General features: G+C 38.9%; 1 long non-coding RNA gene across 3 annotated transcripts in view; it reads left to right on the top strand.

Moving 5' to 3' along the window:
- The first annotated feature begins 607 nt into the window (after window positions 1-607).
- The window catches only part of LOC111095630, a 116969-nt gene continuing 101082 nt past the window's right edge, over window positions 608-16494 (top strand). For all 3 annotated transcript variants that reach the window (XR_005358562.1, XR_005358559.1, XR_005358560.1), the window contains exon 1: window positions 608-752. This is a non-coding gene — a long non-coding RNA (uncharacterized LOC111095630). The remainder of the gene's footprint in view (window positions 753-16494) is intronic.

The following is a 16494-nucleotide window of genomic DNA, read 5'->3' as shown; positions in this document are numbered from 1 at the left end:
AGTGACCCTGGGGGCTAATGTAAGGTACAACTTGGGTGGGGTAAGGAGGACACTGATAGGGAAGGTATTTTGAGATTTTTTTTTTTTTAAGTTCTTCAGGGTAGTGTGCCTGAATGCCATGTTTTCCCTGGAAGCTGTGTTCCATCACACTTTTTTTTAGACTTTTCCCTCGCTGCGGTAAAGAGGAAAGACCCGGGAGTATTGAGTCTCTGAGGAGCCTGAGACCCGGAAGTTGACGGATCCGTTCTTACAAATTGTTGTCAACATTTACTGTTAGTAGTTCCCCGTCGGCGTTGGTTGGGTGACTTCGTCCCTGGAGGCACGTCCTCAGGGCAACAAAATGACAGGCGTGGGTTGTGTGTGAGGATGGTTGGGGACCGCCCTGTCCCCAGGAGCCGGACCCACAGGGTCTCCCACCAGAGACTCCGACAAGGCGGGCGCCATCTTGCAGACGTGCAGATCCTGCCGCCGCGTGGGTACGTCACCGGCGGGGTCTTGTGCGCAGAGCCGGAAGTGAACGTCACAGGTGCTCATCCGGTTAAGCCTGAGCTTAGTGTGGAGTGACTGGGGCCGTCACGTGCCCCGGGCGCCGCCAGTGCGCCGCTGCGTGGCGGCTGCGTCCGCTGCACCGCGGCTCAGCTCTGCGCACGTGGCCCTGCTGCCCCTCCGTCGCCGTCTGTCACCCTAAAACCAGCCTCGGGTCTCAGGTCGGGGACCCTTGAGGGCTTAATCTGTCTGCTGTTCGTGGCGAGGTGGGTGGCCTCTGAAAAATCATTTAACGCGTCCCTGTTCTGATTCCGTCGATTGTGTGGTACCCAGTCCCCTCACGGTGTCGCCTCACGGTGTCGCCTCACGGTGTCGCCTCACGGTGTCACCTCACTACCTATGAAGAACAATGCCGTTCAGATGTTTAATCTTTTACCTAAAGACGGAGACTATCCGGAGAGGTTCCTCGCTTGCCGGATGATCTTGTGAACCTTGGGTCACCGTTTATCTTCTTAACTATGGCAGGAATTATAACCACAGAAGGTTGTACCTCAAAAAACGAAAGTTTCTCCCTTTCTAAAAATGAAAAGTCGTGGAGCCTACATTTGTGATTTTTTTCTGTGATTGCTCAGAGTCAAATATAAAAAACTTAATTGGCGGTTATGTTAACCCTTATTGTTAGAATATTTTTCCTTTTGCCATTTGGTCCTAATTTTGTATTTTATTGACCTTACTGATTTGACGGAGTGTGAGTATATTCAAAAACCAAGTCAATTCATGCATAGCCTGAAGGGACTTTATGGATTGTTAAACCCGACTATGCAGTTTTACAGATTAAGCAGTTAAGATACGGAGAGAAGGAACTAGAACAAGTGCCCTCGGCTTGTTAGTTACAGACCTGGGCCTGGAGAGCAGGTCTTATGATTCTTAGACAAAAATCCCCCCCCCCCCCCCCCCATTTCATGGTAGCTGTTCTTAGAAAGTGGAGTTTACCTATAACAGCCTGGGCAAGGCAAACACAGGAGCCTTTGCTTGAGTTTCAGGAACAGGATTTTTAAAAAAAAAATTTAATTCCAGTATAATTAACGTAGAGTGTTATATTAGTTTCAGTTGTACAATATAGTGATTCCATACGTTACTCAGTGCTCATCACAATTAGTGTACTCTTAATCCCCTTCACCTCTTTGAGAACCCACCCACCCACCTCCCCTCTGGCAACCACTAGTTCTCTGTATTTAAAAGTCTGTTTTTTTTGTCTCTTTTTTTGTTTGTTCTCTTTGTTTCGCAAATTCCTCACATGAGTGAAATATGGTATTCGTTTTTCTCTGACTTAACTCCCTCAACATTATATTCTCTAGATCCATCCATGCTGTTGCAAATGGTAAGATTTCCTTTTTTCTCACAGTTGAGTATTCCATTGTGTGTGTGTGTATGTGTGTGTGTATCACATGTTCTTTATTCATCATCTACTGGTGGACACTTGGGTTGCTTCCATAATTTGGCTATTGTATGTAATGCTGCTCTCTTTTTGATGTAGTGTTTGTGGATTCTTTGGGTAAATACCCAGTAGTGGAATTACTGGATCATATGGCAATTCTATTTTTAATTTTGTGAGGAGCTTCAATACTCTTTTCCACAGTGGCTGTACTACCAGACTGCATTCCCAACAGTGCACGTGGGCTCTTTTATCTCTACATCCCACGCCAACACTTGTTTCTTGTGTCGTTGATTTTAGCCATTCTGACAGGTGTGAGGTAATACCTCATTGTGGCTTTGATTTGCATTTCACTGATGAGGAGAGATATTGAGGATCTTGTCCTGTGTCTGTTGGCCACCTGGATGTCTTCTTTGGAGAACTGTCTGCTCATGTCTTCTGCCCATTTTTAATTGGGTTAGTTGTTTTTTGGATGTTGAGTTGTGTAAGTTCTTTATATATTTTAGATACTAACCTTTTATCAGATAAGTCATTTGCAAATATCTTCTGCCATTCCGTAGGTGGTTGTTTGGTTTTGCTGATGGTTTCCTTTGCTGTGTAGAAGCTGTTTATTTTGATGAAGTCTCAATAGTTTATTTTTGCTTTTGTTTGCTTTGCTTCAGGAGACTTATCTAAAAGTCTTTGTTGCTAAGAGAAATTACTGTTCATGCTGTCTTCTACAATTTTTATGGTTTCAGGTCTCACATTTGGGTCCTTAATCCATGTTGAGTTCATTTTTGTATATGGGGTAAGAAAGTGGTGCAGTTTCATTTTTGCACAGAGCTGTCCAGTTTTCCCAACACCATTTGTTGAAGAGACTTTTTCCCATTGCATATTCTTGCCTCCTTTTTCAAAGATGAATTAACCATATTTTTATGGGTTCCTTTCTGGGCTGTCTACTCTGTTCCATTGATCTATGTGTCTGTTTTTGTGCCAGTACCATACTGTTTTGATTACTACAGCTTGGTAGTTTCTCTTTGTATCTGGGATTGTGATACTGCCAGTTTTGTTCTTTTTCAAGATTGCTTTGGCTCTGTGGGGTGTTTTGAGGATCCATAGAAATTTTAAGATGATTTGTTCTGGTTCTGTGAAGAATGCTGTTGGTGTTTTGATAGGGATTGCATTATTTCTGTAGGTTGATTTGGATGTATAGACAAGATTTTAACAATATTTGTCTTTCCAGTTCCGCAGCATGAACATCTTATCATTTGTTTGTGTTGTCTTTAGTTACTTTCATCAGTATTTTGTAGATTTCAGAGGACAGGTCTTTAACTCCTTGGTTAAGTTTATTCCTAGGTATTTTTTGTTATTTTTGGTGTAATTGTAAATGGGAATGTTTACTTAATTTCTCTTTCTAGTACTTCATTATTAGTGTATGAAAATGTAACAGATTTCAGTATATTGATTTATATGCTTTCTTTAACTTTAATTTTTTAACTTTAGTGTAGTTGACACATAATGTTACATTAGTTTCAGGCGTACAATTTAGTAATTTGACAGGTTTATATGCTATGCTCTGTTTACCATCTGTCCCATTATGTCACTATTAAATATCTTTGACTGTATTCCTTAAGTTCTGCTTTTTATTCTGGTGGTTTCCTTATTCCCTAACTGGAAGTCTCTATCTTCCATTTCTCTACTCTCATTTTGCCTAACCCACTACACTCCTCCCCTCTGGCAATCATCAATTTGTTTCCGTATTTATAGTTATGATTCAGCTTTCAGTTTGTTTATTCATTTTTTTCCCATTTATGAGTGGAATTAAGTGGTAGCTTTCTCAGTCTGATTTAGTTTACTTAGCCTAATACCCTCTAGGTTCATCCATATTGTCTCAGATGGCACAATGTCATTCTTTTATGGCTGTATAATATTTCATTGTATATATTGTGTATTGATTTTGTATCTTGTGACTTTACTGAATTCATGTTATCAGTTATACTAATTTTTTTGGTGAAGTCTTTAGGATTTTCTAAATATAGAATCACATCATCTGCAAATAGTGAAAGTTGTACTTCTTTCAAGAACAGGATTTTTAGAATTATATTGTTTCTGGTACATGTAACAGGGAATCCAGTTAATATATGCTGATTAGGTCACACTTAATGGTTATTATGCTTGTGACTCTAGGTTATGGGTTCTTTCGGAGTCTTCTGAAATTGGCAGACCATTTCTGAATGGATGAAAATTAACAACAGTCTTTCTTCGTCCTAATAAAAATTAGGAGTTTGTTATAGTTTAATTGCCACAGTGTATAGCTATTATAGTAAGTATATCTTTATTAGTTTATTTGAATAATTTATGAAGTTCCTATTATACCTAATAATTGGGGCTCAATAAACATACACAGATAATGTTTATGTATCAAATATTTTTTATGGGTAAATGTAATATGTTTATGTAGGTAAATGTAACATTTTGTATATAGATCCATGAATGTAAAATCCACAGCAGATCTATTATGATCTGTATTTTCATATTCTTTATAGGAATTCTGTTGCCTGGCTTCCTAATATTTCCTTATTCCTTCTCCTGACTCACAGTTTTCTTCTAGTATTAAAGAAGAATAGGAAAGCCATGCATGATGAAGCAGGTTTTGCACAGCAGAGTTCTCCAGGGCTCATTCATACCTGTACAGCCATAAAGCAGCCGTGCAGTTCAAATCATAAACTCACCACCTACCTAATGATATCTTGTAATTCTAAACTGAAGGCAGAATTTCAGGTGAAATAAACCATCTTCTGAACACTGAATTTGCAAACAAATGTGTATCAAAAATAACAATTATATCACAAAATGAATCAAACTACTTGTTAATATTGGGCAGAGTTACAAGATTGTATCCTCAAGAAAGATACTTGACTCCCCTTACTGGTGCTGTCTCTGAGGCCTGTAATATGATGTTGGACTAGTCATATTGTGTTGAAATTCTTTTAGTTCTCACCGATACGAAAAACATTCTAAATGTGTCTTAATTTCTGAGCTATAGTAAGATTACAATATAGTAAGACTCCATTAATTTCTCTGTCATTTGGAAAATTAATTGGAGAAGACGCTAAGAATTTTGCAGATAATCCCTCTCAATGGTAATATTGTAAATATTTAAGTATGGTTAGCATACTTAAGTATGGCTAACTATATTTAAGTATGGTTAACATTATAGTAGTACCACATATTTATATATCATCCTATCTCCAAGGAGCTCTAAGAGATTTACAAATTGTTTTTAAATCCACTTATAGCTTCTAGATTCTTTGGGAAGCAAGCTGTGACAGGTTCTATGAATATTATTTAAAGACAAGGAATTTGAAATTCATTGAGTGGCAAATCGAGACTCATCCAGTATGTCATTGTCTAAGTTAGATGATCCTGGCACCTATACCTTTCCTGTTTTGTTGTTTTCAATGGAGGCTTAAAGCTTTCATTCCTATTTGATGAACTCTCTGCCTTCTAGCTTGCTTTCTAAACACCATCTCACCATACTCTATTGCATGATGTTCAAGGCAAAATGGAAATCTGTCCTTTTTTTTTTTTTTTTTTTACCGTGGGATTGAGATTTCTGTACTCACAGTGAATTTTGCCAAAAACCACAAACACACTGTTTTGGGTCAATAATTTCTTTTAAAATACTTGATGCATAACAAAGAAGAAGGGTTTCAGTGGATTCTGGGATATTACCAATGGAAAGGAGGTGATGGGGTACATTGGTCAGAACACTTTCTTGTGATTCAAGGTTCTGGGTTCTAGTCTTCAGGAGTCTTCCCTTTGCCAGAGATTGATGAGCTGAGCTGAATTGCATTGAGAATCTTCCCTAGGAGATGGGGCTTTAGGAAATGACCTTGATTTACAAGAGGACCCTTTTGAATTGTATCCTTTCTTAAACTCACCATAGTCTTTCTTCTCTGGTCACTATTATACATTTTTTTAGAAATTCGAAAATACAAGGGCAAACATAGTAATAATTGCTAACATTTTTGAAGTCTTTACTTATGTGCAGTCATTTCATCCTGTGACCTAGGTTTTAGCAATGTGACCTTAGGCAAGTGACTTAATTATTCTGGGTGTCAGTTTTATCAAGTATAAAAAGGAAGGGTTTGGCCAGAGCTAGTGGTTTTTAAATTGGGCCTTGTGAAGCTCTAAGGATCAGGAGAGAGTTTTATCTTCTGAGAACATCAAGGAAGAAGTTGTGTAGGCAGGTTTCCTCAGGCTATCAATCCTTTACCTCACTTTAGGTCACAAGAGCTTTGCTTTGTATCTGTGTTAAATAGTGACATTATTTGAAAAAAGCCTTCTCACCCTAAAAAAAAGTTTAGTTTTGTTTCTGTCAAGATGGATTAAAAGGGATCGGATTTACCTTTCCACCTAAAATGAACAAAGATATAATATATAAAAGAACAGTAGATACTAGCTCATACATATGAAGAAACTGAGACCAGAAAGAACTAGACAAGAGCATTAGAAGAAATAATCTCTGGTGCTCACACGGGAGACTGGAGTTCGTGTAGCAGTGGGTAGAATACTCAGAATAAATCTTGTTTCATTGGTAGGAAATAATTAACCCTAGGTTAAACACTGCTCTGGTTCAGCCTAACATGTTGCAAGCAAGAATAAAAAGACCAAATTGTTTCCTTGAGCTTTAGTTGTATCCTTGAATAAAGCTCAAAAATATTTGTAAGAATATAAAAATATCCAACTCTAAACAAAGTAAAATTCACAAGTGGAATCCAATAAAAAATTACCAAGCATGTAAAAAAGTAGGAAAATACAAACCATAAAGAGGCAAAAAGTGATCAAGCTGACTTGGAATCAACACAGGTGTTGGAATTTTCAGATAAGGGCGTTCAAAACAATTATTATAACTATATTCCATATATACAAAAGTAAAATGGAGATATGGAAGAGATCTTAAAGAAAATCAAATCAGGCTTCTATATGTTAAAGCTACAATGTATGAGATGACAAATACATTGGATGGGATTAATAACATATTAGACATTGCAGAGGAAAAGATTAGTACAGTTGAAGACCTAACAATAGAAATTGTCAAAAATAAAATACAGGAAAAATTTTAAAAAATAAGCAGAATATCAGTGAGCTGTAGAGCAACTTCAAAAGGATATATAGAGGGGTAAACTATTGACACATAAAGTAATACGGATGAATCTCAAAATAATTATTCTGAGTGAAAGACAAGAGAAAAAGGCGTGTGTGTGTGTGTGTGTGTGTGTGTATGTATGATTCTAGAAAATGTAAGTTAATCAATGATGATTGATAGAAGTCAGATCAGTGTTTACCTGGGGATGGGAGAGTGTGGCAGGCAGGAGTAGGAAAAAGGGATTGCTAAGGAATATTAGGAAACTTAGGGCATTGTTGGATATGTTTACTCTCTTAATTGTGGTGGTTTCACAGATCTCTACATATGTGTATATATATGTCAAACTTCTTAAATTATATACTTTAAATATGTGTGGCTTATTGTATGTCGATTATACTTTTATAAAACTATTTGAAAAAACTTTAACTGTCATGCTACTTGATTGAAACTTATCTTTTTCTTCTGAATAATGAGCAAAATTTTGAATGAAGGAACTGCTATTGGTGGTATAAATTATTATAGTTCTTATAGAAGGCAATTTGGCAATATTAACAGGATTCCTAAAAATTTTCATATGCTTTGCCTCAGAGTCCTATTTTTGATAATTTGGCCTAAAGAAATAATGGAAAATACAGAACAAGTATTATGGAAATCCTTGTAGCCTTCCCTCCCACAAAAAATCCCCAGAAATGGCAAAAATCTTCTGTTTAAAATTATTCCTCCAAACAGTTGGCCAAAATCATTTGATGAATTTCAGAAAGCTGGAAGATAGTTGTAATCAGTTTGAAGAGTGAAATCACAGTCCAAAACCCACGCAGGAGCAAACTCTTGCAAAGGTGGGTATGGCCCCAAGGATGTGTCTAACCAAAAGATTGGTAACTTTCAGAGGTGTGGTAAGAACTTCCCTGTGGCAACTGATAGAGTGATTAATTGGCATTCTGTAGTAGAAGCAGTCAGGTCTGTTGACCATCTGCACTCTCCCCGTCTTCTGCCTCTACCATTTCCAGGCAAAGAGCAACCAATATGTCTGTTCCCTTAGGCAGGAAAGATCAGTGAAGAGAAGTTGGGTGGAGCCTTTGGTGGCTGACACCCAGGTGAAATAATGAACCCCTACATCAGGAGATGACTAAGGCCTGCCCTGAAAGGGATAGCATACTCTGTTCCTCATCCAGATCACAGAAGACAGGCTAGAGGTCACACTGCACAGAACAACATGTCTTACTGTCTCCCACAAGCAGGCTGAAGATACACAAAGGTTGAAATGAAATGATTGAGAAAAAATGTAAAAGGAAAATGCTAAGGAGAATACTGGCAATACTAATATCAGACAGAAGAAAATTCGAGGTAGGTATTATTAAAATGACTGAAGAGCACTTCAGGATAATAAAAGTTATCAAGCAAACCTTTATAATCCTGACAGCGTAGTTCTTAAATATATAAAGCAAAAGGAAATAGGAAATATCAGGATAAGTAGATCCACAATCACAATGGACTTTCATGATTTTTGGAAATCCATAAATCAAATATGCTAAACATAAAGATGTAAAAGATTTGGGATCCCTGGGTGGCGCAGCGGTTTGGCGCCTGCCTTTGGCCCGGGGCGTGATCCTGGAGACCCGGGATCGAGTCCCACATCGGGCTCCCGGTGGGTGCATGGAGCCTGCTTCTCCCTCTGCCTGTGTCTCTGCCTCTCTCTCTCTCTCTGTGACTATCATAAATAAATAAATAAAAAAAATTAAAAAAAAAAAAGATGTAAAAGATTTGATTAGAACAAATTTTACATATGCATGTAGCCAGTGAACAGCATTCATTTTTTTCAAAAGCACATTAAGCAGTCAAAAAAATTGATCATGTATTAGAAAATGTTTACAAATTAAATTGAAATCACATAGGCCACATTAACCATGATACATTTAAATTAGAAACTGAGAAGGAAAAAACAAAACCACCTCCCTCAAATGAAAAACTAACTATACTTCTTAAAATTGAAAATTGTACTCCTTGAAGAAAAAAAGGCAGATCTTTGTAACATCTGCATTAAAGAAGAAATAAAAAACTATTTAGAAATGCAGTATAATAAAAGTACAGTGCATTAAAGGCATTGTTATGGACAAGAAGTACTCAGAGAAATATTTGTTAACATAATTGTACTTACTAAGAAAAATGAGAAAAAATGAACTAATCCTTGAAATTAAGAAGCTAGGTACTAAAAAAATAAAAATAAAAAAAAGAAGCTAGGTACTAAAAATTAAAAAAAAATATATAAATGCCTGCATAAATATGCTGAAGTTAGAAAAATGAAACTAGGTATGGATGACATGTTAGGAAATTTGAATGTAGCCTCTAAAATTGTACACACAAGGGATTGTGTGAAATCCTAGCTATCTGAATGATTGCTGAATATACTGTCGAAAATCTGGTACTTATAAACCCATGGTTTCTTTCTTGGGGAAGAAATCCTTTTTTTGTGAGTGAAGTCTGAGAGAGGAATTGCAATTACTTTAGAATCTCTGAAGCCCTGCTCATGTGGCTAAACAGTTTAGGTGAGGTTGGCACTGCTGCTTTTCTTTTGATCCTATATACCTTATTTCTCACTTGCACTTTATGCTAAAAAATGGCTGGTCCTTGGAAAATTTGCAAAAGTCACTGTTGCATGTTGCCACATTCCCAGCCCTTTGCAGCTCCACTGAAATATGTTGTGCTTTCTACTTTGGATCCCACTGAGCTAGGATGATACCCTAAATTCTAATCACTTCCTTCTCCATCCAGCTTATTAATCCTATGTATCGTGATTTTATATTTCTATTGTATCCAAGAGGCCAATAACTAATTAGACAAAATGATTTGAATGTAGAATTCCTGGATCTAAAAGGAATCTGAGATATCTTCATATTCACTGTCCTTAACTCCATTCCATTCCATTCCATTCCATTCCATTCCATTCCATTCCATTCCATTCCATTCCATTCATAAGATGCACAGAGAGGCAGAGACACAGGCAGAGGGAGAAGCAAGCTTCATTCAGAGAGCCTGACATTGGACTTGGTCTCCAGGATCACACTGTGGGCCGAAGGCGGTGCTAAACTGCTGAGCCACTGGGCTGCCCTGTCTTTAACCACTTTAAACCCATGCTCCCCACAGAGAGCTTTTTTATTTTCATCTCTTGAATATTCTTATCAATTATTATTTTTTAAAATATTTTTTATTTATTTACTCATGACAGGCACAGAGAGAGAGGCAGAGACACAGGCAGAAGGAGAAGCAGGCTCCATGCAGGGAGCCCTATGCGGGACTCGATCCTGGGTCCCCAGGATCACACCCCTGGCCAAAGGCAGCACTAAACCACTAGGCCACTGGGGCTGCCCTATTCCTATCAATTAAATGGTTTTTGTTTCACTTTACTTTTCATAATATCTGTGATTAAAACAGTAAGAATGTTGGCAGACCCCATCCCCAATCTGATGTGTTGCTCCTATAGAGGTATATTCTCTTAGAATTACTGATGCAAGCTGCAAGAATTGGGTTTGCATTTGGTTATCTGTAACAGAAGCATAAATGCAGTGGCTTCACCAAGTAAGGCTTTGCTGAATTCCAGTTAAAAAGTCCAGAAGCAAGAGAGTTAGACTGGGGCTGCTGCTCAGGGAAGTCACCAGTACTTCACCTGGGTACATTGCCTCCCAGAAGTAAAGAGGAGTTCCTCTGGCATGGAAAATGGGAAGAATAGGTATCTGAGTGAGAACTGACAAAGTCCAATCTACCCATTTCATAAATAAAGAACCTGAGATCCATATAATTTTAATGACTTGCCCAAGGTTGTAAAGCTATTCAGTAACAGACCAGAACTCAAAATGCAAGACATTCTCCTACCTAGTGTTCTCAAAATCCCCCAAATTTGATGTCTCTGCATTTTACATATGTCTTCCCTTTACATGGAACTGTAGGCCAATATGCCTGCTCACTTAGACCATCTGGAAGCCCTGTCCCCCAACCCTACTCATCGCATCTGATGCTTTTCTTGATTTGAAGGTAGCAATTTGAAGAACTTGGGGAAAGCAATGTTGGAACTTATGTTTGACCTGAGGGTTTAAGTCTTCAGATCGTATAATTCATAAGCCACTTCATAATCTTCATTAACCTAGTGATAGCTCCTCTTCAGCTACCACTCTCTCTTCCCACCCATCATTTCCTTCCCACTGTTCACCATGATCTGCTTTGTTCTTTGAACTCCATGGGGGTAGAGCTGCCTTTGGAGCCCAACTCCCTCTGCACTCTGTTCTTATACCACAGCCTCTAGCATATGGATTAGAGGAGTTTTTGTGGGGGTTGGGTTGGGTGTGTCATTATTCTTATGGGACTTTATAAGTCCCTCACAGGAAATAAATATTAACAGGACAGGACCCTTTGTTTTCTCATCTTTGGATTTCCCACAGCACTTTCTATAGATACTAATAGTAATTCCTCAAAACATATTTGTTGGATGAATGACTTCTCAGGAAGTTTCTAGGTTGAGGTTTGGGGGCTTTGCTTTGCTAAGGACCTGGCACATAATAAGCCCCCTAGTATGATGTCTAAAACTTACTTTCAACTATTTCATCATCAGTAGTATGGTATTATTTCAATGTTGCTTTAAGCTACAATCTAGAGATGATCTGTTGATCTAATCAGGAATATATACCTCAGGAGTAGTCAGCTTGTGTTTAATCAGAAAAGTCATGCTTCAAAGATATCTTCAATAAGCCATTTTCTGTCAATATTAGAAACATTACTAATTGCATAATGAATGTTAATAAAGGTAGTGGTATTCAAGATAAGTGGCTGGATGTAAACTTTTTTCCAGGTATTTCCTATTCTTGTCTAAATAGGCTCTGAGAAATTAGTAAGGTCTCATGGATGGTGTCATTGGTGTACTGGTAAATGTTAAACAGGCTATTTGGGGAAATGTATAGTGTTTGCTGATATTATGGTGTAAATACTCCCACCATGGTCCCAGTACCAGCATGATGCCGTTGAACAGGAGATTGGGAAGAGATGTGTACAATTGGCGCTAATCAGTAGGTGGGAGCCTCAGTGAGCCAGTCTCAGTACACCTTAATTATGTTCTCCTGTAGACTTCTGTGTCCAGCCTCTGGTTCCTGGGTTCTTGGCTGCCTCACTCCAATAGAAGTTAACTATGTCATCCTGTTAATCTGAGGTGAATGTTTCTTGCCAGGTGTGGGCAGTGCTCTGAAAAGGACAGAAATCTTTGAGCTTACAGAACAGGTTGTTTGGCTGTTTTCTGCCTGGTTGCAAATAAATGTCTATGTCTATGTGTGTGGTTGAATTTGGTCTGAGCTTTTAGTTCACAAAACGTGTTAGAAAGATTGGGAGAACAGCTAATTCTCCTTTTCCTATTGAAAGCTACCAAAAATAATCTAATAGTTGTGCATACAAAGTGGTGTAGGCCAATTTACAATGCCCTCAGTAAATACTTGTTTTAGGAATACATGCTTCCAATCCTTGGAAGTCAGCATTATGCCTAGAGGTGTCCTCTCAGATCTTCAGAGGCCATGATGCTGCTGTTATTTGTGAGATATTTTACTATGTGGTTGAGTGTGAGTTGGATACCACACTTTCACCCTGAGTAGCTTTAAATAACATGGAGTTGCGTAGACAGGTGTCTTGGTTCATATTCCCCTCCAAAAACAGATTCTGAAACGGGGATTTGGATGTTAGTTTACTACAAGGTACGAATATTAGTTTACTGCAAGGTTAGTTTACCCAAGAGGATAATGATGTGGGAACAGAGACCAAAAAAATGGAGGAAAGCAACTCAAAGAGATACTAATGGGTACATCACTTCTGTGGGCAGCTAATCCTATAGCAGACCTTCTGAGAGGGTGAGTGGCATATAACTAATAACTGTCTCACCAATGAACTGGAAAGCTGAGGTGTTTCTTCACCAACTTTTGTGCCTCGTTGGTTGCAGGGGCTAAGCATGCTCTGGAGTCCAGAGAAAATTATATACATTATACATGTAAAGAAAGATACAGGGGATCCCTGGGTGGCGCAGCGGTTTAGAGCCTGCCTTTGGCCCAGGGCGCGATCCTGGAGACCCGGGATCGAATCCCACATCGGGCTCCCGGTGCATGGAGCCTGCTTCTCCCTCTGCCTGTGTCTCTGCCTCTCTCTCTCACTGTGTGCCTATCATAAATTAAAAAAAAAAAAAAAAAAAGGAAAGAAAGATACATGTATTTGTGGGAGGAAGCCTTTGGTATGTTTGAGAACTGTCTACTGAAGCTGTAAATGACCTCTTGAGTAGGCTGAGGGCAATGGATGGGCCTGACCTACAGTGGGGCAGACTGGCCTCCTCAAAATGAAAGAGCCTCCCTAACATCCTGGCAGAACACAGAGATTCCACTCCTACCAGGGTTTTTTTGGGAGGAGGTCAGTAACCCTACTCTACCCTGCTCTAGGGTGACCACTCTTGTGCTGGAAGGGGCTGGGTGTTGGACTCCAAGGTGTAGGGGGACTGAAGGGAAATAATCTTGACTCTTGACTAATTCCCATGACTATTAACCATGCTCCCAGTAAATTTGGGAGAGAATGTCTTCCTATCGAGTTCTTACCACCTCCACTTTACCTCTGGGAAAGAGGGACCCAGATGTGGTCCCAGAAATCTCCCCAAACTTTCACACATTTTTCTTTTTTTCTTTTAAAGATTTAATTTATTTATTTGAGAAAGAGAGACCACGGGTAGGGGGAGGGGCAGAGGGAGAAGCAGACTCCCCAGTGAGCAGGGAGCTTAATGAGGGACTTAATCCCAGGACCCCAAGATCCTGACTTGAGCCAATGCAGATGCTTAACCCAGTCACCTTGACACACATTTTTCTTTGAAACAGAGAAGCATGTGTCTCCTCTAACTCCCATGTGCCACAAGTGTAAACTCTTCCTTACACCAATGTCAGCAACAGTGAAGAACAGACTATAGAGGGTGTCTGTATATTCCATGTATACAGGCTCTTGTGTCTTTAAGTAATATTTGTTTGTTCTTTATCTTAGCTGGTGGTGCCCCCAGGCTGCTGAAGGGCAGACACCATCTTTAAAAACTGCAAAATAAATACCTTGGCAAGCCCAGAAAGTGTTAGCAATTGGGGTGAGGTCAAATTATTTAAATGAACATCAGCTTCTCCATCATGAAGAAGAACCTCCAACTGAAAATTAAATCAGCCTAATAATAACCATTTGTTTCTCCCTCTGCACACATTAGTTGGCAAAACCTCCGTCTACTTCCAACCAGTACATTTTATTCATTTCTGGTTGCATTCTTGTCATCCCAGTTCAGTATTGAGATTTTTATCCTGAGGCTAATTAGTTTCAGCTGATATTTGTACAGCACCAAACTTTTTGGGGATGAATACAAGTAAAATACCCATTTGGTATGATGGATTCTTTTATCTGTGTAAGTTTATGCCATCCTTACTATCTTCCCCTTTCACATTTTTCTAAAAAAAATGATAAAAATCTTATGAAATCTGTCAGCATAAGATAACAAGAGCTTCACAGGAAAGATAAGAGAAAAAAAATCATTTGCCAACCAACCCTCAGGGGCAGATTCTGAAGGAAATGTACAGCTTTATTTCTGTTGGAGGAATATGTCAGATGGATGAAAAAAATCCTACCTTGGCATAATGGGCTCTGTTTGCAGCCGACAGCTTGAGGTTTCTGCACTGGGGACCTGAAAAGTTGTCAGTGTTAATAAAAAGTTTTCCTGATAATAGTTTTGGTTCACTGTGTGCAAGCATGTGCTATTCCTAGTGTTTGGTCAGAAAGAAACTATAATATGGAATGCATTATACAGAAGAGCCAAAAATAACATCTGTCTCACAAATAAGGAAAACAATCTCATTTCATATCTCTTCTTATTTGACAGCATCTTTTTTTTTCTTTACTGGAAAATTATAGTTTTGTATAGTTCACAGAAATAACATTTAAACATCGCATGTGATTTTAGACTCAAATGGGATCTACTTAATAAAACACACAAGCAATTAGAGAACTTGGTTGTAATCACTTCTGAAACCCCAGAAGGTTCACATCGGCTGAGCTGGGTTGCTGCCTTCCCAGCTTCTCTCGTTTCGGAAGCTTAGTGTAGAGGAAATCACCGCTGCCCACATCATGTATACAGATCATCTTTACCTAGCCGTACAGATGTTTTTGAACTTTATGCTGCTACTGCTTGGGCAGATTTCTCATTTCTAGAATGAAAATTATATTCACCAGGGATTAGAGTTGGGTGGACACAGACATTAAGCACACTTGGCAGCTCATCCTAGGGACCTCTTAGGGAAGAAAGAATGATTAGGATAGAGACCCCAGTTTTCTGTTTTTAATTTTATGTAACACAGGAGGTACCTATTTCAGCTGTAAGCTAAGTCCACCTACTTACATTTTTTTTGCCCTTCCAAATATACAAACTCTTCTGCAAGTCCAAAATGTGCTACATGGAGGTGGCTATTTTGGTAAATGTGTCATGACAACCATGTTATTTTCATTAGGATTTGTCTTGTTCTTGGATCTACTGTGTTTGAGCTGCTTTGATCAGATGGACCTCCACATTTCAGGAGGTGCTGGTATTTCCTGCTGTTATGACTGTGCCTGATGAACTACCAATCTTCAGTTCGTATCATGGTTATTGTTTGGTTGGAGATTACAGTCTTTGATTTCAGTGCCCTTATCTGTTGGTTGAATCATCTCTTGGATGCCCAGGAAGACTCTATTTGGATAGTATATGATCTGGCATTTGTGTAATTCTGATAGTCTATAATGGGCAGTATTGAGGTGCAAGAGATGGTAGTGATGCTAGCAATAAATAGTTCTGATGGAGATCGTGGTAGTGGAGGTGATGGATGCAGTGGTATCGTAAGTGGTGGTGATGGTGGTGAGGGAGATGGTAGTGCTCATAGAGGTGATGGTGGTGCCAATGGAAATGATGGTGATGAGCTGATGATACTATTTTGCCAGGCTTAGGCTTCACAAGAATTACAGGAGGTACTGAAGTCTTACTACTAACACTGGTGGCCAAATTTTTATTGTTTAAGGTGTGGTCCATAGAATAGCAGCATTGACCACAAACCAGGATTTCATTACAAATATAAAAGCTTAGGCTCCATCTCAGACCAAATGAGTCAGAGTGTGCATTTTAACAATATTCTCAGGTGATTTGTATGTACATTAAAGTTCCAGAAGCATTGGTCTAAAGGAGAAATAAATATGAATATCTGTTACCCTCATTGCCCCATCCTTCTGCCCTATCTCCTTATCATTAGGAAATCTCAGTCTTCCCCTGAGTATAAGGTAAGGGAGGTTAATATTTAGCTGCAGGATAGATTATTTGGCTTATAATCTAGGGTCTAGAGTCAGCTTTAAGTATAGATCCAAAAGAAAGCTGCTCATGCCCTGAAAT

The sequence above is a fragment of the Canis lupus genome, chromosome 4 (genome assembly GCF_011100685.1).
Source record: "Canis lupus familiaris isolate Mischka breed German Shepherd chromosome 4, alternate assembly UU_Cfam_GSD_1.0, whole genome shotgun sequence".
In the NCBI taxonomy this organism is placed as follows: domain Eukaryota; kingdom Metazoa; phylum Chordata; class Mammalia; order Carnivora; family Canidae; genus Canis; species Canis lupus.
Note: the sequence above shows the minus strand (reverse complement) of the source record. Positions and strands in the feature narration are given on the sequence as shown.